This window comes from Protopterus annectens, chromosome 2.part1 (genome assembly GCF_019279795.1).
Source record: "Protopterus annectens isolate FY-2018-M chromosome 2.part1, PAN1.0, whole genome shotgun sequence".
Taxonomy (NCBI): Eukaryota; Metazoa; Chordata; order Ceratodontiformes; family Protopteridae; genus Protopterus; species Protopterus annectens.
This window is the reverse complement of record NC_056729.1, coordinates 1458689361-1458709219: the sequence shown is the minus strand read 5'-3', so window position 1 is coordinate 1458709219 and position 19859 is coordinate 1458689361. Positions and strand designations below refer to the sequence as shown.

The 19859-nt window shown below is 42.0% G+C and overlaps 1 non-coding gene across 1 annotated transcript; it reads right to left on the bottom strand.

Moving 5' to 3' along the window:
- Positions 1-8028: 8028 nt before the first annotated feature.
- LOC122795201 lies at positions 8029-8140 on the bottom strand. The gene has a single exon (XR_006363793.1). It is a non-coding gene; the product is annotated as a U6 spliceosomal RNA (small nuclear RNA).
- Between the last annotated feature and the right edge of the window lie 11719 nt (positions 8141-19859).

The window sequence follows — 19859 nt, the reverse complement described above, 5'->3', positions numbered from 1 at the left end:
CATTATGAGGGCTAGTGTTCCTCATTTTGGAGATGGAAGGTTGAGGGCTATGCAGATGACTGCAAACTGGGAGCCATTATTGAATCCCCAAATGATGTGGATATTCTACAAAAGGGCCTTACAGAAACAGATGCCTGATGCCAGAGCCATGGGCTCAAGCATAATGCCAAGAAATGTATAGTTATCTCCTTTGGAAAAAAGCATGTACCCGTGAATTACCACATAGGTGGCAGTACACTAAACATCGAAAGTGTGATGAGAGACTTAGGGACACAGGTGGACAGTGGTCTCATTTTCAATAACCACATTGCCACAACAGTCAGGAAATCCTTCTATGTGGCACACCTCATCACTAAGGGCTTTTCATCCAGATAAAAGGAGGTCATTGTCCCACTGTACTCATCCCTCATTAGACCCATTATAGAGTATAATGCCTCGTTTGGTATGTACCTCACAAGACATCTGCAACAGCTGGAAAGGCCACAGAAATACCTCACTAAAAGAATCACAGGCCTAAAGTAGATGCCATATGCTGACCATCTAAAAAAAACTCCAGCTATACTCTGTGGCATATCGTCTACTCAGAGGCGATCTCTGCTTAACATGCAAGGCCATGTCAAACCCAGAGTTGTTGGACATGCTCCACTTAAAGAAATCCCAATCCCTCAGAGCCACATGCTCCAGGGATCTAAACCTTGTCATCACAATGAACAAAACATGCTGGAGGGATAGGTTCTTGACCCAGAGACTCCCCATACTCTGGAATAGACTGCCCATACATGTCAAGCAGAGCGCCTCCTTGGCCCTCTTCAAAAGGAACCTTGATGATTGGATGGGAGATAGGAAATTCACCCAGATGATCATGTCAGTCTCCCTGCTAGACAGGGGTCCAGAGAAGTAAATATTGTGGGAAGAAATATCCAGGGAATTGTTATGGCTAGGCTTGTATAGGCCCTAGGGCGATAGCCTAGTACCAACCTATGAACCTATGAATCAGTTGGTTCGGTATATTTAGTGTCATTGTGCTGTAACTCAGAGCAGATCTGAGTGTTGCCATTGAGATTCTTGACATAGCTATAGAATGCTTTGTGGTTGTCTTTAGAATCAGTGGCGATTTTGTTTTCATAACTAGCTTTGGAGGATTTTATGAGGGATCTCAGCTTCTTACTGAGGCTGACCAGGGAGTTCCTCCAATTGTGGGATTTTACTCTTTTTTTGCAACAGTTTCTTTCTTCTGTTGTAGAGTTTGTTTATTGCAGAAGACCACCAGATTGGCTTCCTTTTTTTTTGGAGGATAGCATCTTGGTTCTGTTAGGGATAGCATGATCCATGCACTCATGTAAGTGCTTAAAAAGTGCATTTGTGTAGGATTCAATAGTCGTACCTCTATTGTCCATCTGCATGGGTGTCGTGAAGTTTGCCACTTCTGTCTTAAGAAGCGTGAAGTTGGCTTTGGAGACATTTTTATGGTTGTTTTCCTAATGGGGGTTGGGAGTGGGATATGGATGTCTAGGGTGATTAGCTTGTGGTCGGATCTGACCAACGAGGAGCTGACCTCTGGTGTGGAACACCGGTCGCCCATGTTGGGGATGACCAGGTCTGGGATATTGCTGCCCCTGGTGGGGTTGTGGATAAGTTGATCCAAGGCATTGGAATTGATGATTTCCAGAAAACGTTGAGCAAAGGAGTTGGTACATGAGTAGTTTTCCCAGTTAATGGTAGGGTAGTTGAAATCAACCATTATTAGAGTGTTGGGTTGTACCTTAATATTTTCCAGTGTATCAAGAAAAGAAGAGTGGGAATCCTGGGGCATGGTAGGGGGCTCTGTAGCAAGCTACAATCTGGATTGCAGTTTTGCCCAAGTTAGTTGAACTTGGATAATCTCGGATGCATTATGCTGAGCAACTAGCTTGGAGGTGTGGATATCCTTAATGAATATGGACACACCTCCACCTTTAGTGTTTCGGTCCAGGTTTGGTGTCCGAAAGCTGTGGTATGAATTATAGCCTGGTAATGCAGGGGTGCTCTCTGGCGCTTTGAACCAGGTCTCTGTCACTGCACAGATGTCAATGTTCTCCATTTTAAGGAGTGCCTCGAGTGAGTAAATTTTGAGGTTTAGACTTCTAGCATTGAGTAGCATTACCCTCAGATTTTGCTTGCTTGTACCGGTTATGGTGGTGAATTTGTCATTTGAACCTTGCCTAAAAAAGGCACTATAGGGGTGGCAAGAGCCTTTGCCAGTATCCAGAATCCCAAGGGCGACAGGTGCTGGCCATGTTTGGCAAAGCAACGTGGTCTGTCGATCATGTCATCCCAGGCAGACTGATACTGGATTCCCTTAGAATGACACCAGAAGCTTAGCCAATTGTTAAAGTCAATCATTTTGTCCTTGTACTGTGGTATCATTCTGGGTGATGGCAGGATGCTACTCAGGGCTAGGGTCATACCTGCCTGGGCTACAAGATCGGAGACTCCTCCATGTCTCTTTTCATGTAGTCTAGGGAGGTACATCTCAGGTCATTCACACCAACATGGACAATGGCAGAGTCATATTTGTACTTGTTGTGGAGTGACCTGAGTGCGTGCATTATGTGGTGGATCCTAGCATCAGACAGGCAGCTGGCAGTAAATTTTTCCTTGTTTAGCCTGGTGAGTGGAACATCAATGTGCCTGACTATAGAGTCACCTATGACTAGAGTGTTGGGTACGTTATGCCTTATGGGCTGTAGTTGAGTGGCACACTGAGTATGTGGGCTCTGTATCATTTGGGTTGTGTTGGGGGGTGGAGGTTGCTTGCATTTCTGCTTTGGAGGTCTTGGTTGTTTGGGCAGATTTTTACTGAGAGCCTCTGCGAATGTAGGTGTGTGTTTTGTGCTTCTGTGTGTGTGTTTTGGTGGTGTAGGTTTTGAAAGACTATGTGATGAGTGTGGTGCGCTGCAAATGTTTACCTTCTCCTCTTGACTGTCTAGTCCAGTCTTTGGTGAAGAGAGCTTTGCTTCCAGTTTGGCTATATAAGTGCATTTCTCACAGGTCGTAGTGTTGGGTGGTAGGTGGTGAGGGTTGTCTGTGTACATGAGGCAATTGCTGCATTGTCCCAAGATGCCCAGATTCATCAGGTAGACAGGAGAAAACACCGGGACCTGACCTTTAGACATGCCTGAATAGGTGCTTATTTATTAAGTGCTAAAAACTGTTTTCCTCTAGACAAGTAAGGAAAGTTGAGAGCTGTAGTAATTTGTAACTTATTTAGCGCTTACAATGAGTTCTGAACAAGTGCTGAGCTCAAAGAAACTGATTTGAGTGCTAAAACTGAAAGTTGGCTAGTTGCAAGGGAAAATTTGAAGAGCAGACTTTATGGCGCCAGGAATAGTTTAACCCTAGATAAGTGGGGGCAGGGGCTCAGGAGCTCACAAACAGCCCTGGACACAGCAAATCCATATCTGAACAAGACCTGCCACGGGAAAGGGGTGGGTAGCAAGCTTAGATTTTTTTTTTCAGTAAAAGTAGAACTGGAGAAAGCTGGAACAGAAGTTAATTCAATGTTAAGAATCTGAGTGGGTTGGCCTTCACAAATGTTCTCTATTAGATTGAATGAACTAATGACACTAGACTGGGAGGAGTGTCACAGATCAAATATACAGTATGGGTGGGCAACTGCAAAGCCACCAAGTATAAGAACACCACAACTCTACGGAGGGTGGGTGGGAAAAATTACAGTTCCTAGCTGTAGCCACTAAATGAACATTTTAAACAGATCAAGGAGCAAGCAGACTCTACAGAATACTTTTAACTGTAAACAGACAATTATAGTAATGCACACTATTGCCGTTCCTAGCTGTAGAACACAGAAACCTTAAAAATTCAAAAATGCACAGAAAAGCTCGGATAGAGCACTCACAAACAGAAAATACAACTCTCGGTATGAAAAAGCAGTTTATAGTTAAGTAATTCAGTAAACATGCAATTAGAGTAATGAAACAGTATCTAGCAATGAAAAATACAGTTAAAACAGTATAAAACAGTACCCAAATACAGTGAAACAATAAAAAAAGCTTTATAACAGTGCAAAATGTAGTAGATCAACGGTATAGCACAATTATAAGCATTTCAGAAGTGCAGTTCAGTGACATAAGTGTAAGAAATAACTTATCCTGCTCTTGGAATCTTAAAGAATTTCCACTTAGTTTCAGTAATGACATACAATCCACAGCCTGAGTAATACAAGCCCCAAACCCCTGCTTACATTTATCAAGGGTAGTAAAATGTGTCAGAGATTTGGGATGCATGGCTAGGCTTAAAAAGGCCCTAATGGTCATTAATGTAGTACACACTTATGAACATATGAACCTTATGAAGTTTAACTGGTTTTGAAGTGATAACATTTTGAATTTGGGCACTATCACAAACTGGTTTAAGAAAGAAACAGAACTGGTCTGCAGTAGTTTTCTTTCTGTGGCACAAGAAACATCCTTGAGTAAAAAAACTTTCCCCAGCTGGGAAAGAGAAACAGCTTCTATTATCCCGAGACAGCATGTGGTTTAAAACAGCTGGAAATAGAGAAGTCTAGTCTAGTGGATGAGGAGGAATTTTCTGAGAAGGAGGAAGTTCATCTTACTGTCACCTGTAGCCTAGATGGATCACCTTCAGGACCGATTTCTCTGAAAAACAAAAGTTATGTACTCAACATAAGAATGCATCTGTGTTGTCCATTTTTATTCTTCCTTAACTGATTGGTCTCAAATCCGATACTGTACCCAACTCTGTTGCTTTCACCAGATTCATGGCTTCAGCTCTTGAGCCCCTCCCTTTACCTATAATGCCCCACTGTCCTGGTTTACCGTACATTGCATTTGCTGCTGCCCCACAGTGATATACGTATATATAATATATATATATGACATTGTAGCACAAAAGGAAACAAGATAAAGACATACAGAAAGGCTGAAGCTTAAAGCAGGGAACAGATGAGTTCCCAAAAAATTCCTTAGGCCACATTAGGATAGACAAAAGGGGGTTGGATGGTGGGGAGTTGAGGTAGAATGACAATAGACAACACTGGTTCATCATTCTGGTGATTACATTACTGTTTTATCTGAAGTCATTTTCATTCATTCCTCAACTGATGGGACAGAGTTCCTAGATAAATGAACCTTGGGTGGTCCTCATGGAAGGATATTCCGGAATACAGAGGAACCAAATGCTGCCCTATTTCTAGACAATATGTCTAATTTGTAATGAATAATAAAGGTATGAGCATTGGACCAAGTGGGAGCTGCCCAAATATCTATGAAAGCTCTTGACTAGAAGGCCAGCCTCGTGGAATATGCTTTGAGGAGCTTTGGTAAAGCTAAACCTCTTTCTTTAGAGACAAAGGATATACAGTCAGTTAACTATTTGGCTAGAGTCACCTTAGAAACTGCTTTACTGAATTTATTTTTGGAAAAAGAAGCAAACAATTGATCAGATTTTCTGATATTTTGTGTTCTGTGTAAATAAAATCTCAACTGCCTATGTACCCCCAGAAGATGAAGTATATATTCACCTTTGTTTGAGAAGTTAGGGAAGAACACAAGTAAATTGATGACCTGACTTAAGTTGGATTTGGAAACTACTTTTGATAGAAAGGAAGGTTTTGTGTATAAAGAGACTCTATGTTTATGAAAGACCAGGTGTGGAGATCTTGCAGAAAGGACTTTGAGTTCAGATACTCATCCAGATGAGGTAATAGCAACCATAAAAATTGTTTTCCAGGATAGAAACTTGACATCAATCTTAGCAGAAGGTTCAAAGGGAGGCTGGTTAAGAGCCTGTAAGAGAATAGCCAGCTCCCAAGAAGTGGCAGGATCTCCTCCAAGGCCTTGTATAATCTCGAGGAAGCAAAGGAAGAATGATTCTCTCTGAAATGAAAAACTGAAATGGCCACAAGTTGAACTTCGAAAGTAGAATAACTCACCCCATTGTTAAAAATGGAGGCATAAAAAATCAAGAACTGCTGAGACTGGGGCAGAATAAGGATCAAAATCTCTCTGAAGGTCCCAGATTGAAAACCTTTTCCATTTACTATTGCAAAATTTTCTATTGGAAAGCTTCTCTGAGGATAAAAGAAGCTGCCAAACTGGAGAAGAAAGCCTGGACTGTCTTGACATCACTGGAACTGTAGAAGCCATGCTGTTAACTTGAGAGCATTGACATCTGGATGTCATATCTCTGTCAGGTGAGATAGAAGGTCTGGATATGGATCCAGTATCCAAGGAGGATAAACAAGATGATGCCAGAGGAAAGGAAATCAGATCTGCTGAGGCAAAAGGGTGCAATGAGGATGACTGTGCTCTTCAACCAGAATGCTTCTTGTAGCAGTTTGGGGATTAATGGTAACATGGGATAAGCATATATGAGACCCAAGGGCCAGTCATGGACTAGAACATCTCTCAATGACTCTCCCAGTCGGGGCTCAGGAAAGACAACCTGCTACACTTATTGAGGGGGAGCAAAAAGATTGCAGCAAGGCTAATCCCAGTGGCAAAAAATCTCTTTGCTATTGTTTGATTGTGATACCACTTGTGGGGCATTAAAATGGACCTTCTTAGTCTGCCTGCGAGCATGTTAGCTTTCCATGGAATGTGCATTGCCAAAAGAAAATGATCAGAAGAGACTGCCCATTGCCACACTCTTAGTGCTTCTCAACATAATGGGCAAGATCTGGTTATCCCGTGCTTGTTGGTATACAAGACTACTAACTTGTTGTCAGTATATATCTCAATCATCCCTGAAGGTAGAACATCTTGAAAGGCCTGCAATGCTAGTAGGACAGTTCTCATCTCCAGGACATTGATGTGCAGATAAGCCTGTTCCAGGGACGATAGACCTTGGACTGTCCTTCCTAAGAACCCCCACCCACCCAATCTGGGAGGCATCTGTGGTGACTGTAGCTACTTGTTGAGGGCAAACAAAGGGACAACCTTGAGATAGTTTTGAATATACCCATCAAAGTAGGTACTTCTTGCAAACTTTGGAAATCTTGACTGTTTCACTCAGAAGATGTAGAAGTATTGACCATTGTACTGATAGTCCATTGATGGAGCCATATATACCCAGCTAACAGGGCCAGAATTATTGTGCCTGCCATTGATCCTAATGCTTAGAAGACTAGCCATGCTGCTGGATGGGAAAGAGAAATCATCTTCATGACTTGAGAGCATGAACTCTTGTTATAGGAAGCATAACTACCTGGTTGGTCATATCTAGATGAGCATCTATGAACTCTAGGATCTGGAGCAAGTAATCCCTCACTTTACTGAATAGATGCTTGGATGTGGTGGTTAGGATATGGCCATCTAGCTGTGGAAACACTCAGAATCTGAGCAGTCTCAGGTGAGCCGCTAACACTGCCATGCATTTAGTGACCATCCTGGGGATGTGGTGAGACCAAAGGGAAGTGTTTTGAACTGTTAATGGCTAGCTCCCACCCGGAAGCATGGGTCAAGATCTCATCTTCCTGAGTCAGTTGTTGCACTGATAGATGTAAAAGATTCCACTGGACTTACTCAAAAGTGTAGGGAATTTCCACAGATGCCCTGGTCAAATTTCTACTAGTTAGTATGAATAAAACCTTGAATCATACATGAAAACAATTCACTGGCCTAATGAGACTAATGTGATCAACAAATGATATATAAACACACACACACACACACACACACACACACACACACACACACACACACCTATCTGTGTATACATATAGCTTCATAGGTATGTAGTAGGCTAATGACCACAAGGGCCTTTTTAAGACTAGCATTGCATCCCAAATCTCTACCAATTGCCAGTAGCCTTCATAAGTGTAAGCAGGGGCTTGGGAGATGAAACATTTACAAGGAGGGACCTGGAAGATGAACCATTTACAGGTGCCTGTGTCCATTAGAGACATAGGTGCCAAACCAGGGATAAATTTTGTATTTCAGATCCATTTGTCAAAGTTACACTTAGAATTGGCTTAAGGAGGAACTCTGTTTCACATGGATGGGGAGCCAAAACAGGGAATGTTTCTTGAATTTGCACGTCATCCTTGCTGTGGCTCTGGGTCATGCTAATATTCTCTATGTCCTTTTCATTTTAGTATATGTGCTGCCAAAGAAAGCACAATAGCAATTATTGGTAAGCTGCCATTGTGGGTCATTTTATGCCTACCTAATTTTCCTTTGTAAGGAAGCAAACCACGTATCTCTTGCCTGTGAAGTAAACACGTTTGTGTGTGTGTGTGTGTGTGTGTGTGTGTGTGTGTGTGTGTGTGTGTGTGTGTGTGTGTGTGTGTGTGTGTGTGTTTGGTGGATACACAGCTATAAATAATTTGGATGAAGAACTTTTGCTTGAATCACAAAACTTTAAGAAATGGTTCCAAAGCCACATACTGGAAGGCTCATTTTGCTACATTTTAATAACACAAAATTGGGTTTAGTTACATATAGCTCTGTAGTGCAGAAGTAGAAATATTTTGAAATGCATGAAGATGTGTGTCTGGATGATTGCTAGCATGGCAGTCCACTGCTACATATTTCCAGTCTATTTAGTTTACCAGGATACAAACAGGTGCCTATACATGTTTGCAGTTCATGTGCGCAAATGTTCTTTGTTTGACCAAGTGAATTGTGTAGTGTTTTTACTGAACATGCAGTTTTCCAAGTGTCAGTGTTGCTGAGAAGATGTCCTTCAAGGATGCATCTGCAGTCCTTACAAATGGGTTGTCCTGTCGTCAGGCAGCCCTTCGGTCGGCCGGATTTCAAAGTCTGGGTCTGGCTTCGGCTGGTGTCGCGCTTCACTCGACGTCATAGCTGCAGTTATTCGGGTATAAAGGCATCAGCCGACGCCATTTTCCTCAGTCTTTCTTGCCGCGTGGCGCCCGAAGCAGAAGCTGTTCGCAAGTGCCGGTCGGTCAGAACCACAGATTACTACTACCGAATACTACTTCGAAGACTTCTAAAAAGCTAAGTACCCCGTTGGGGACTCTTTCTTGCCTCAGCCGATGTCAGAAAAAGTGAATAACTGTTTAACTTGTGGGAAACAAATACCTCATAAAGATTTCCACTCTTACTGCTTACCTTGTTTAGGCCCAGACCACGACGTAGCAGCTTGTCTAGCCTGTGCTTCTTTTAACCGACGGACGCTTAGACGCCGGTCGGAGTTTGCAGAACAGTTTTTCGGCTCTGATTTTGCTTATATCATGCCGTCGGCTCCGACTTCACAAATAACCAAAAAACGCAGGGAAAAGGACCGACACTCGCGGTCCGCGGTTTCGACCGAAACCGCGGTTAAGCCAACCACGAGTGTCTCGGTTTCGGCTGAAACCGAGCAAGCGGTTCTTTCCCCAGCCGAAAACATGCCTTCTACCGAGGCCTCTTCTAACCTGGTGGAATCGGCTTCGGAAATCCAACCTGCAGTTGCGATTTCTCAGAAATTATCAGACACTATTCCCTTGGATATTTCAACCCCTGCACGTGGAGCTGCTAGGCCTCCTACAGCCATGTCTATTAAGGCCTTTGCCAGGGCTAAAGCAGCTAAAGCTTCAAAAACGGTGCCTGTTAAGCCCCCCTCTCACAGGCCCAGCACCAGTTCCCATATGCTTTCTTTGGCTGAGGATCTCATTTCTTTAATTCGTGGATCCCAGCCTCATCCAGACAGGACCTCTCATCCACCTCCAGAGAAGAGGCCTAGAGCAGAGCCCCCAGAGCCTGTATCCACAGATGATTCCTCTGATGACTCAGAACATACAGACCCTCCTGAGGCTCCTTATTCTCCTTACAAAGACTCTGATGCTGAAGAGTCCATACCTTCAGCCTCTCCACCTGAGGAATTTTCCTTTGGGGAAACCTTGCATGCTATGAGGGAACAATTTCAGTGGCAGGGCCAAGATTTCTCAGACTCCAGGAAAAGGCTTAGAACCTTTCTACATTTGCCACAGCATAGGCCTTTAGCTATTCCTCCAGTTCTTTCTGTTGTAGATGATGCATTTAATGATGCTTGCACTGCTCCTGATTCATTACCTCCGGCCCCTGCTAAGCCCGATAGGTTCTACAGGGTCCCGGACACTCATCATCATTTATACAAGGCCCCATTTGCAGATCCAGAGACTATCTCCCAGGGCCCTAATGCTGTAGCTACTACATCTACTAAAAACCCCCTCCCCTCTGAAAGGGAATCCAGGTCCTTAGAGCGATGGGGTAAAAAAGTTTACAGCTCTGCTACTTTGTCAGCTAGGGCTTTGAACTGCCAATTTCATATGATTCAATATCAAGAGTTTATGCTAGACCAGTTAACTAAAAAGCTGCCATCTGAAGAATCTTTAGATAAGAAGTATGTTCAGGAAATGGTACATAACATACAGCAGGTTAGTAACCATTCTTTGAAATGTGGCTATGATGCACTGGAGGCTTCCTTTAGATCAGCCATGACTGGCACAGTTATCAGGAGACATGCATGGTTGAAAGAGCAGGCATTACCAGACCATGTCAAATCAAAGCTTTTAGATGCTCCTATGGACAAAGTCAATTTATTTGGTTCCCCTGCACAGCAGGTACTAAAAAAGATGGAAGAGAAGGGGAAATCTGTACAAACAGTGAAAGATTTCTTACAGGTTCAACCTCCAAGGTTTAGCAGGAACTGGCCCTCCAAGAATTGGTCCTTTCCGGACTCCTCTAAGACACAGAGAGGCACGAATAGGCGTTCAAGAGGCAGAAACCAATCCAGGGGTGCCTACAGGGGACGCCAGTGGCAAGGTAACAACCAGCGAGGCACAGACGCAGCCACCACCACTACAACAACACAATCACAGTGACTTGGCTGTGGCACCGCCTACCAGGGAACAACTGGAAGCACCCTTAGGTGGAAAGCTAACGTTATTTTCAAAGAACTGGCATTGCATCACAAGGGAAAAATGGATTTTGCAAACTATAGACCAAGGTTACAGGTTCCATTTCCATACTCTACCAGCAAAGAGAGGAATGCCAAACCTACCTCCTACTCAAAGGGCAGAAGCTCTAAAGCAAATATCTCAACTATTAAGAATGAGAGCTGTGGAAAAGGTACCACCTATGGAGCAAGGAAAGGGATTTTACTCCAGACTCTTCCTGGTACCAAGAAAAGAGAACAAATGGAGGCCTATTCTCGACCTGTCCACTTTAAACACATTCCTCATTGTTCCAAAATTCAAAATGCTGACCCTACAGCAGCTCCTTCCCATGCTGGGCAAGGAGTCTTGGCTGGTAACTCTAGATCTCAAGGAGGCATACCTGCACGTCCCCATATGACCAAATTGCAGAAGATACCTCCGATTTCTTGCAGGATCAGAGCATTATCAATTCTCAGCATTGCCCTTTGGCTTATCTACTGCGCCCAGAGTGTTCACGAAATGCCTGGCATCAGTAATTGCTCATTGCAGACTTCAGGGAATTCAAATTTACCCCTACCTGGACGACTGCCTGATACAAGCGGACAACAAAAGCAAGCTAACAGAAGACTTACAAAGAGTCATTTACCTGCTGCAAGCCCTGGGATATACAGTCAATATAAAAAAGTCAAGGCTGATTCCATCCCAAAGAATAACCTTTCTGGGTGCAGAGCTGGACACATCAACACAAATGGCATTCCTAACTGCAGAAAAGAAAGAGCAACTACCTCTCTACTTCTTGGCATTAATAAAGCAGAACCATCTGACTGCAAGGAAAGTACTACAAGCCCTAGGCTTCATGGCATCCTGCATAATTCTGGTCCCTCATGCCAGGCTGCATATGAGAAAGCTACAGTGGTACCTAAAGAATTTGTGGTCTCAACACAAGCACAGCCTAGAAACCAAAATTCCAATAATCCCATGCCTGAAACAAGAGTTCCTATGGTGGGCTCAAGCCTGTCAATCAAACACAGGATTGCCCTTCTGCAACAGTCAACCAAGCCAAACTATCACGACAGATGCATCAGACCTCGGTTGGAGGGCACACATGCTGGACAAGTGCATACAAGGCTTATGGACTCAAGACCAGCTGCGCCTGCACATAAATCTAAAGGAAATGCTGGCAGTAAAATTGGCAATCCAGTCATTCAGACCATTTCTCCAGGAAGGTCAGTTGATGATAAGGCAGACAACACCACAGTTATGTGGTACATCAACAAACAGGGAGGCACACATTCATACCCTCTATGCCGGCTGACACTGGACCTATGGGATGTGGCTCTGAGCTACAACATTCAGTTACAAGCAATTTTTGTACCGGGAAAAGAAAACATTCTAGCAGACATACTAAGCAGAACTACCACGGATGCCCATGAATGGATGCTGCATCCGGACATCTTCAAAGCCATCACAAGAGAATGGGGATTACCACAAATAGACTTATTTGCATCCCCACTCAATCACCAGCTAAAAAGATTCTGCACAAGGACGTACCACCCACTTGCTTGGAAGGTGGACTCCCTATCTTTCAGTTGGAAGAACCTGACAGCATACGCATTCCCACCACTACCTTTGATGCACAAGGTGCTTTTGAAGATCAAAGAGGAACGTCCAAGGATCATTCTGATAGCTCCAGACTGGCCAAGGCAACATTGGTACCCATTGCTGAGGAGCATGTCTCGGGAACAAATATGGGCACTACCTCTGATCCCATTGCTGTTAACACAGAACAACTACAACATCCTGCATCCAAACCTGAAAACACTGCAGCTAACTGCCTGGAACATTACATAAGAACAATTAACCCAAATTTATCCCAAAGGGTTAAAGACATAATCCTTGAGGCTCGTAGACCTTCAACACGAAAGAATTATGCAGCAAAATGGAAAAGATATCTCATTTGGAGTACTGCAAAGGGAGAAGATGTGGCACTGGTAAACATAGCCAACATCCTGGAGTACTTGGCAGAGCTCTTCCATACAGGCCTGTCCTATTCTTCCATCAAGATACATGCATCAGCCATTTCAGCAGAATACAGCTTGGATCCTCCTGTCTTCTCACATCCTCTGCTCAGGCAGTTTCTGAGAGGAATTAAAATGTAAAACCTCCCAGGAAACCACCATTGCCAGCATGGGACTTGAACTTTGTGCTAGAAAAATTGACACTTCCCCTTTCGAACCAGCAGCAACAGCAGAATTACAATACTTATCCTGGAAGACTGCTTTCCTGCTGGCAATCACCTCAGCAAGAAGGGTCTCTGAACTACAGGCATTAATGGCAGTGCAACCCTTCCTGATCTTCCATCAAGATAGAGTGTCCATGAGAACAAATCCTACATTTATGCCTAAGGTGGTATCCAGAGTATCTTTAAATCAGGCTATCCACCTACCTACATTCTTCCCCAACCCTCAGAACAGGGGAGAAAGACTGTTGGATACCTTGGATGTACATAGACAATTACGCTACTACCTGGACAGGACCAAGTCCAATAGAAAAACTGACCAGCTTCTGGTAGCATATGCAACAGGAAAGGAAGGAAAACCAATTTCAAAACAGACAATCTCCAAATGGATAGGAAATTGCATTAGATTTTGTTACTCCTACCATGGAAAGAAAACTCCAGAGAACATCAGGCCTCACTCCACAAGGGCTACAGCCACTACCACAGCTTTCTTACGAGGAGTGGCTACCAAGGACATTATAGAGGCTGCTACTTGGACCTCCGTGCATACATTTGCCAAGCATTACAATTTACCATTATACTCTAGATCCCGAGCAGGTTTTGCCACTGCTGTTTTGCAAGGGATCCTAACTACACCATAATTTTACCTTTTCCTCCTCCCTAGTTTAGCTATGGTATTCTACCCATTTGTAAGGACTGCAGATGCATCCTTGAAGGACATAGTACAGTTTTGTACCTACCATAAATGTAGATGTCCGATAGGAATGCATCTGCAGTCAGGATTACCCACCCACCTTCCCTCTGTGGTACTCCTAGGGTATTTGCCATCCTTCAGCTAGCTTGGGGGGATCTATTATGGTGTATTTGTTTGTATATATGTACATACATGCTTATTTTATGTGTTTGCTCTCTACTATTTGGAAACATTGGCATTTATCCAAATTTAGCCATCCAAGAGGGCACCTGGCATCTGGGGCAAGAAACACTGAGGAAAATGGCGTCAGCTGATGCCTTTATACCCGAATAACTGCAGCTATGACGTCGGGTGAAGCGCGACACCAGCCGAAGCCAGACCCAGACTTTGGAATCCGGCCGACCGAAGGGCTGCCTGACGACAGGACAACCCATTTGTAAGGACTGCAGATGCATTCCTATCGGACATCTACATTTATGGTAGGTACAAAACTGTACTTTATTGTTTTTTTCCAAAACAGGCAAGTGGAATGGTTTTGGGGTAGGAATGTGTTTGCTTGTTAGTGTTACAGTAAGGGATAGCTAAGAGGATAGTTTGTGTTGTACATGTGTGATTTTGAGTGGGAAGCATCTACAAATGTGTTTTGTGTGGTTAAATGGGTCAGTTTTGGGGGTTAATAGGAAGTTACTAGGCTATTGGCCCTGAGGCCCTTATAAGCTTAGCCAGGAGTTTAGCCCATGTTTAGACAAATCAGCACTTGGTGCCCCTGTCCAGCAGAGATACAGGTGGAATCCCAGGGATGTAGTTTCTATTTCCCATCCAGTTATCCAGGTTGCAATTAAAAAGGGGTAAAGAGGTACTCAGCTTGACGTGGAGAGAGAGTCTATTCTACAGATGGAGGAGTCTCTGGGACACAAATCAGTCCCGCCAACAAGTCCTATTGATGTCACAGGCCAGGTTGAGGCCATGCATGCAGGTTACTTGATAGCCTGACTTGATGATATGCAGCAGTCCCATCAAGGTATGGTCCGAGACCACCTTGTATGCCAGACAGAGGTCACCTCTGAGGAGTCTGTATGAAACTGAGTAGAGGGATAGGGCTTTTAGCCTATCTGTGTATGGTAGATTTTTGAGGCCCTGGATTCTCCTGGTGAGGAACCTCTTTGGTCTCTCCAGCTGCTGCATGTGCTTTGCAAAGTACATGCCAAATGGGGCATTGTACACAACAATGGGCCTTATAAGGGAAGAATAAAGGGATGTTATGACCTCCTTGTCCCTGGATGAGATACCCTTACTTATGAGGTGGGCCATGTAGAAAGCTTTCTGTACAATGGAAGCAACATGGTGGTCAAAAGTCAGGTTGCTATCAATCTGGTTTCCCAAATCCCTCATGACTGATTGTTTACTTAAGACATTCTTATTGATGTGATGATTTGTGGGAACATCACTATCCCCAAAGGGGATGATGATGCATTTTTGTATTCAACTTGAGGCCATGCTTGGTGAATGTATGCATGTGTTTGCTGGTTAGGGTTAGAATAAGGGCTGGGCAAGGGGAGAATTTTTAGTGTTGTGTGTGTCCTTATGTATAGGAAATGTGTCCAAGTGTCTTGTGCAGTATCATTGTGAAGAAATGATTTTTTTCTAAAGTAATGCATATGGCTGGAGTTTTGGCAGGGGCAGGGTTACTGCTAGCACATATGAGTAAAGAGATGCGCAGTCATGCATATGTCCACAACAATTACAGCCTCAGTTATGTGATTCAAGGACAAAAGCCAGTAGGTAGGGTAATTCATTCAGTCAAGCAATATATGCTGATGAATGCAAGAATGAATGGCTCTATTTCAAACTGATATCATGGGGATTGCCCAATGCCACTGTGTTTTGTATGAACATTTTTTTAACTCGAGTGTATATCATTGCAAGCAGCTATTTCATGGAAAGTAAATTTGAAGAAAATAATTGGTGCATTTAGTCACAATAGACACAATTGGTCAGTGGCACAGCAGGTAGCACCCTTACCTTTGGTTCTGGAAGACCAAAGGGCTGTGGGTTCTATTTCCACTTCATGCAATGCAGCATTAGGGGGTGTTGCACTCCTAAGTGTGCCATCGTTCAGATGACATGTTAAACCAAGGTCAAAGCTGGCTGTATCAGGTGGATGTAAAATATCCCATGGCACCTATCAAAAAAGATAGGGGAAGTTGTCTAATGCCTGTGCCAAACTGGATAAATACCACTCTCTCACCTGGAAAAAAAAGAAAAAAAAACTCTAACCTAGTGGGAATAGCCAATCAAGAAAAGATAAGTTAAACATAATTACTATTGAATTTAGCTGCATTACTATTGCATTTGTGGAGACAATGTCCAGGTTCACATAATGTTTTCTTTACTATTTTTACTTATGCACAACACTCAGGAGAGTTACACAATCTTCACTGACAACAGCCAAAGCAACTTAAAAGATACCCAAAATGACTAGATCAGACAGTGAAATATAGCTTCTAAGCAGAAAACACCAATGGTGGCAGTATTCTCTACTTGTCATCACTGACCAAAGTATTTAGCCTTATAAAGCAGTTTGCAGAATGAAAAAAATACATAATAGCAGCAAAATTATACTATTACTACTATTATTGTTCCCTGGGTGGGACTGGTAATCCAGCATTTTCTCATGTACTTTGTAGAATATGATGGCAAAGAGCACATGCAAAATCAAGAGGGGATATCTACTGCAATGTTACAGAAATCGTTACTTCCCTGCAGTAAAATATCACTGAATTACAAAGAACTTGGGTTACAATATAATAGCAGTGAAAAAAAATAACCTTGTTGTTTGAACCAAGCTGCAAAGAACTATTAGATTTACTATGCACAAAAGGTTAAAAATATATTGCAGTTGGAAGTGCAAGTTCAGTTATTTCATTATATACTTTAATACTTTACTATCATTAATGATTTTTACATATGCCAGCAGGAAACGTGTTTCATCTAAAAGTAAGGTAACTAAATTGCTTGCACAATCATACAACAGTGTTTTTTTTCTTCAAATCTTGCTTGGGATTTGTGAAACCAGGTTTTATCATATGATATATATATATATATATATATATATATATATATATATATATATATATATATATATATATATATATATAAAACTCCCCCCCCCCAAAAAAAAAAATACATTTGGTCTCATAGGATCTAGCTAGTTTGAAAAGTGTTTTCTCTATTCATTGATTCACTAACCTGATTTCTGTGGTAGAGGTGCATTAGTGTAGTCTGTAATGACTCACACAATGAGTAGAGTATGGAGGTGCACCTCATCAACCAAAGAAACAGCCATAAGATTAGTGATGTCACACATGCATGATGGTCAGCAATCAGTTGGAAATGGATGACTGAACCACTAAATGAAGGTCTAAAGAAAAGGCAACAAACATGACCAACTTACCCTCTGCTTAAGCTGAATGAAGTCTCTTTAGAGATAAATTAGTTATGACATGGGTGAGGTAACTGGTCTATGCACTACCAAAAGCAAAAAGCACTCCTATATGCAATACTTTTAGACACTGGCATTTGCACTCAGGTCATTTCTATTTATAAGAACAATGTTTGGACTTCTCATCCACTCTACATCTAAAGAGAAATCCTGGCAAATAGCAAAGAAACAGTTTAGGTTGTCAAAATATTACTTTTATGGGGTGAACTGAAGGGCAAACACAGAAATGGTATAACACATCAGTGAAAGGCTGTCAGCTAAAACAACAGTACTCTTTAGCATTTCAGTTATTTACTAGAGATAGTAAACATCAAAAAAGAACAAGTTACCATGGATAATGCATAAATATTAAGAGGCTGAAGGCTAACTAAGCCACATAGTGATTCTGGATAAACTAAAAGTTCAAAATTATTGCCATGGTTACTACGTTGCTAAATGTTGGACTGATTCATTGCAGAATTTGTAGTGCCAGCTTTGCTACTTTATGTCAAACTGAAATTTTACCAGAAAATCAGTTATAACACTTTACAGGCAGCACTATGAAAAAACCCTTGGGAAACATTTACCTCTTCAGCATGCATTTCCAGTACATTAATATCAGTTAGCTAACACAATACCGAGATAATAACTACATACTTACAACCTTCCAGTGTGGCATCCAGCATTACCAGGAAAGGGCCATGGTGTAAAATAAAGAAATTGGATCAGATGGTGGTAGTACAACAAAGGATTGTCTAATGGAAAAGGTTTATTTTTTTCTTCTCCCCACATATACAGAAGCTTTGAAAATTCCACAATGAAAGCGATTGCCCGTTTAATTTAATTTGGCTCAATCTGAGATTACCAATATGAGACCATTGTAGGCCCGTGGGACTCAGACAGATAAGGAAAACCAAATCCTTTTAACCATTGCCATTCCTTAGTTAACACATCGTCAACTACTGAATGGACTTCATTACAGGCTACACCTGTATCCAAACTTTCCATCATCACTGAAAACATATTTTAAATCTTACAAGTTATCAAGAAAATATAATAGTCATTTCTCCAACTGGGCGAAGCTATGCGCTGTTTCTTTTCCAATTAACTGCTGTCTAATTGTTTTTTATATTTCAAACAGAGGTAATTTTATTTACTAATTCACCTACCTTCCTCCTCCCTGCTTTTCTCTTCCCAAAGACTATCCCTAGGATTCAATAAACTTCATGTAGGAATAGTGTTATTCGTACATGAAGTGAATGGTGTCCATGTCCGAATAGCCGTAACAACAGCACGCCATTCATATTAATGAAGGCATGCTACTGTTAACGGCTATGTGGACACGAACACTTTCAGAGTACAGGGGGCATGTGTCAGTGGTGCTGGCAGATCTAACATGCTCCCTGCACTCTGAAAGTGCCATACGGCACTTTCTACCTGCTTTCAGTGTCCATTCCTACAATGGGGCCATGCCAGGCCCAGAGGGAGGATGGCCCTACCTGTTATAGAAGGAAGTAACAGTCCACAAAAATCACAAAAACTGATGGGCTCCAAGAAGAGCCATAAAGATGATAGAGTGGACTATTGAGGATAAGAAAGAAATTATGTATTGTTACTATTAAGCAAAAAACCCAGAATTTCCAGACACAAGGTATACAAAATGATTGAGAGAAATTAGAGGAAAGAAAAATAATTCTGCAAGAAAAACTGTCAGAAGCTTCAAATAAAAATTTGCGTTCATTAATACAACAGATTTGTGAAAAACAGTATATAGATCAAGAAACTTTGATCTGTTTGGAAAAAGAAGCATCTGAGGAAGTGCAAAAATTGAAACAACCAAAACCTAGAGATATTTGAAAAATATCTCCCAGGTCCATGCTTACACTTATCAAGGGTATCAGAACTTGTCATAGATTTGGGATGCATGGCTAGGCTTAAAAAGGCCTTTGTGGTCGTTGGCCTAGTAAACACCTATGAACCTATAAAATAAATATGGACATAGGAAAGAAAGAGAGATTTGACATGGTGCAATATGTATGCTAAGGAGAAAGCAAAATTAATCAATATAAAGAAGGCAGCCCCAAAGATATTCAAAGAGAAATACAGGCAAAGTCACCCAGATATGGAAAATTTTACACTGAAAAAATAATATTACAAAGATGAAACTTAGAAAAGATGACTGGTAAAGTAGAAGGTAAAAAAATAGAACTTGAAGTTATGAGGTGCCTACAAAGTGAAGGATTTGGTGTAAAAGGTCTAATATAGGTTACAAAACAGCATGATGGAGAGAGCCCCCAAAATAAGGAGAAACAGGAAGATCAGGAAACATCTGAAGAAATAAGGACATGGGAAAGAAAATGAGATTTAATATGATGTAATATGTATGCAAAGGAGAAAGCAAAACTAGTCAATACAAAAAGAGCAGCACCAAAGATATTTGAAGAGAAATATAGGCAAAGGAATAAAGACATGGACATTTTTACAATACAAAAAATAAGAAGACAAAGAGGAAAGGTAGAAAAGGAGATTAGTAATGCAGAAGTTAAAAAAAGAGAAACTGATG